This window comes from Pteropus medius, unplaced genomic scaffold, assembly GCF_902729225.1.
Source record: "Pteropus medius unplaced genomic scaffold, Ma_sr-lr_union100, whole genome shotgun sequence".
Lineage (NCBI taxonomy): Eukaryota > Metazoa > Chordata > Mammalia > Chiroptera > Pteropodidae > Pteropus > Pteropus medius.
In genome coordinates, this window is record NW_024350926.1 from 7,204,800 (window position 1) to 7,209,475 (window position 4,676).

Below are 4,676 nucleotides of genomic sequence, written 5' to 3' on the forward strand. Positions count from 1 at the left end.
GCCAGATTCGGCCAAGGGTACCCTCCCTGGGGACGGAAATACGAGCAATTTACCACTGTCCGCCAGAGACAGAGAACACCTGGCCCCCAGCCAGATGCACTCCTTTCCATATTTTTTTTGTCATTCGGTGTTTTTAGGTCTTGCTAATAAGGCCAAGGCCACCATCACTTCACGCCTGTACTGTGCCCCATCCTGCTCTACACGCCCTCTGTGCCCCAGCACATTCTCAACACTACAGCCAGTATGAGCTTTTACAAACGCCCACCGGATTGGAACGCGGTCTTACCATTTGTTCTTAGGAAAAAGAACAAAAGTCCTTAATATGGCTTTAAGGCCTTCGTTTTAGTTTCTGCTTAACTCTCCGGCCTTCAGTTGTCCCCATCTCCTCCATCCTGCTCTGCGGCCGCTGCGGTCTCTGTCAGGCCCCCGAACGTGGCCTGGCACCTTTTTTCGCCTCTTGCTCCACCCACGGGCTCCTGAACACTCATTCGTCTTTTAGAACAAAAGCATCTTATAAAAAGCCCCGGTCCAGTCGGATTCCTCTGCTTCATATTTTTAAGAAATCATATACATGCCTTTCTTTCAGGAAACGTCACAGCTGATAAGCATACATTCACTGGTGTGCTTATTTGTTTCACATTTGTCTCCCACTCGACTGTAAGCTGCATGAGAACGAGGAAATTTCTTTTTTTCTTTATTCTATCTCTAAAACGGTACTTAGTAAGCACTTGACCAATGGCTGATAAATGCTGTTGAATAACTGAAAATATGGGTTCACGAAAATTCCACCAAACTAAACTATTACAGAATAATTTGGATGTTATAGAAACATCTTGAAAAAAAAAAGTTCCAGTGGAATAAAGTGGATCTAATGACAATTTGAAAGCTTTAGATAACACTTTCCTATTTTGGGTCTAGATTAAAAAAAAAAAAAAAAAGGAAAATTAAAGCTCTTACTTGGGTAATTCAGACCACAGATAAAAAAAGAGCCAAATTCTACTTTAACATGAGATAGGTAATGAAGAAGAAGTAAAAATGGATTTGCTCTGTATTACCTGAGGAACAGTGTCAGATACCCATTCAACATCCTGGGAGTCTATGTGACTATATGTTTATGTGTTTGTTGTTTTACATATGCCTGAGTACACTGAATGTAATTCAGTCAACCTAATGTAATCAAAGTATAGAATAACATTCTTAAAACGAAAATACTTAGTAAAACTATTAAATCTCCACTCTGTTAATGATCTGTTTATCGGTTAACATGATTACAATCAGGGATTTGAACGATCTAAAAAAGCCTTTAAGTTCAAATCTACCAAGCCTAACAGCCACATAACTTTGCAGAAATGTTCAGTTGATTGCTGGCTTATGTTTCGACATCTGTGATAAGAATTGCTTCCTCCTTTTCCATTAGTGCTAGTATTTATGTGATTCTCAGTGAAAGTGGGAGTGATGCCTTCTGATTGCCTTGTTCTGCTTATTCTCATTGTTGACAGTCAAGGGGAAGAGAGACTAACTCATGTTTGAATTAAAGGGCAGTTAAAAATTAGGACAAATATCGATTACGAAAGATTTGGCCTTGGGGCACTGGAGAGAGATGAAATGATAAGAGAAGCATAAAACCGAAGGAAATAAGGTATCTGGAGACCCCAGGAGCTCTTCCGACAAAGGCCTTTGTATGCGAGCTGAAACTTAATATTCTTGAAGAGCTTGAGCCGTCTGATGCGATAAAACATTACCTTGAGAAATGAGCGGAAGAAAAAAATACGATAATCTCTGAATTAAGGTTGAAATCTCAAGGTGTGTTCATGGCGCTCAGATGAAAGTCAGAGATGAAAAACGGTGCCAGAGCTGGGACATGTGGCAGGCTGGGATGGCGGGGGTCCCCGCTCGCAACCTGCCTGTGCTCCACTTGAGTCAGGGAAGAGGTGCCTGGGGACGAGCAGTTTCTATTTTTGTAGGTATCTCGATGGGAAAGGAATTTGGGATTAGCAGACCTGAAACGGGGTGTTCGGTGGAGACCTCTCGTGGCTTTCATCTCTGCGATTCAGGCGCCAAACTGCTCAAAGGCCGTCGTTGGGTCTTGAGTGATGTTTAACGATTATCAGCTCTATGAGAAGTGAAATTTATTTTCTAGTTCAGTAGCAGGGTAAGGAAGGTACTTAACAGAGCCATAGTTAGAGAAGTGTTATGAGGCGCAATTCAGGGGAAGGTGCTATTATATGATTCTGATGGGACCTCTGGTGATAATGTTTCTCTGAAAATTGTGTCAAGTACAGAGTAGGCTGTGATGGCGCAGGAAGTTGAGAACTGGTGAGAAAGGAAAAAAAAAATGGTATCATGATATAAGGCTATATACACATTTTCCAATAATCTGGGGGGCATTCTGTTTGAACAATACCTGTCAAGGTTTTTTACAGACCCTCCCCTCCTTCACCGACTTGCTGAGCTGATGCTTACTGAGTTCTCTTATGGCAGCCAGTGTCTTAATTGCTTCCATGTGCATTTTGTCATTAATTTACTGCTCTAGTACGCGCTTTCATTTAAACGTCGCGTAAACATTTTTAAACAATTAAAGATGCTGGCATGTAACTTATCTGACCACAGAGCCTCTGTGCCTGTCAGGCTAAGGTAAACCATTCGCTGCAAAAGCAGTGGCGCTCATGTTCCTTCGTCCCTTGACTCAGCAAATTTTGTCGCACGAATGTTATGAGCCAAGACGTGTTCGCGATATTAGGAATTCTGAGGTGAATCCGACATTTCTGCCAGTTCAGCGGAGAAACAAAGCCAGGATTAGACAATTGCAACACAGTGAAGGGACAGGAGACAGCACAGGAGCCGCAGAGGGCACTGCGGAGGGGGCTTTTGGAAGGTTTCTGCAGTCGGTGATGCCTAGGGTAGGGGAGCGTGGATGATGCTCCAGAGGACAGGAAAACTAACGAAGGTCTGGAAACATGAAACATGAAACAGCAAGGGGGCCTGGACCTCCAGCGTGGAGTCTGCCACAGGCTGTGGGCCTCTTTGTGAGGGTGTCAGTCCCTCCAGGGAGCAAGAACTCCTGCCAGCCAGGGCAAATGTTTGAAAGGAGGAGCTGTGAGCCTTCAGCAGCCAACACTCACAGAAGCCGCGGATGGTGCACTGGGCCCGGTAGAGGGGGTCTGGGTGGTGAACCAAATCGCCAAATCAACCGCAAGGGAGCTTGGGAGATGAGTAATGGAGCTGTCAAATGTCGAGCCCGTTTTCAAGCAGCGTGAACATGGACGTTTCCCGGGAAATGTCCTTGGCCTCATTCTCACAACTGACATTTCTCCCTAAGCCACGTCTACTGCTCTCGTTTGCAACTCATCACCACCTTCTGATGGCCTGGTGACTCCCACATTTACACATCCAGCCGGGCGTTTTCCCGAATAGATGTTCGCCGAATGAATAAATGTACTGAGATTTCTCCAGCTGAAGGAGGAAAAGTGTATTTCGGGCAAGGAAAAAGTTGTTCAGAAACATGGGGGATGAGCTTGACAATGAATTTATAGTGGCAGTTCAGATCCGATCAGGATGATAAACAGATGAAATGGTCTGGGCCAGCCTTTCCCTCCAGAAAGGGGAAGGAATCTTCAGAGAAAGGACAAACGTACAGAAAGTTTCTCAGAAAAAAAATAAATAAAAAGGACACTTCAGCTCACAAATCTTTGACGATAAGGAATTCTCTAGAGATAGCTAGCTAGAGAAAACATGCAACTTAGATTTCAGAGACAAGCCATCTGGAAATGGAAGGAGAGGTTGGCTGGAATTTCCTGGCAGGGAGCAGCAGAGGGCATGTCACGATGTCTACATCTTCTCAGCCATCTGCTCTTTGTGCTACATGGACAACTGACAAATAAGGAGGGTGGAAAGTGTTAAGGGATTTAGTGGTTCCTGCATGTCAGCTCCTGTGCAAGGTGTTTCATATACACCATCTCATGCGATCCTCAGACTGAACACCCTGTTACGTTCTTCATTATAAAGATGAGAACACCGGCGCTCAGAGATTCGGTAGTTTGCTCAAGCTCATACAGCTACTCAGGGGCATATTCTTTCATCGATACTTAAAAGTAATCAAGTGTACCTAAAACAAAATACAACCCTCCATTTTCCCACAGATCCAGGACTTCAAGGACGATCAGGTTTTTCTGAATTGTGATTGGTTATGAAGAAGAAACTTTCATGTCAAAGTTATTTGAGGACAATGCCACGATCGCACGTGGTACAGTACCCGCAGCCCATGCACACCCCGGTCAGGGCACGCTCAGAATAAACAGGAGCCTTTGGTGCCTGGTGGGCCAGTGAGTCATAGCTTACAGCCAGCTCTTTGTGTTCGGTCATCTGTGGAGCTGGAGGAAAATATGCATCTGAGTCTATGGCCATGCCCCCCTGAACATGCGCGATCCCGTCTGATCTCGGAAACTAAGCAGGGTTGGTCCTGGTTAGTACTTGGATGGGAGACCACCTAGGAAGACCGAGTGCCGTAGGCGGAAAAAAAAATTATGCATGTGCCTCTTTACTTTCCAACGACAAACCCGGGGAGAACATTACCGGTTGCAGCAACAATGATTCAGGGCAGAAGGAATGATGCAAAACAATGTGTGATATATTTGAATAGTCAGTTCCGCATTTTTCCCGAAAGTTTGATTTCGAGA

The 4,676-nt window shown here is 44.6% G+C and overlaps 1 pseudogene; it reads left to right on the plus strand.

The window, feature by feature from the left end:
- Positions 1 to 4,392: 4,392 nt before the first annotated feature.
- LOC120585645 (uncharacterized) lies at positions 4,393 to 4,511 on the plus strand (annotated as a pseudogene).
- The last annotated feature ends 165 nt before the right edge of the window (positions 4,512 to 4,676 follow it).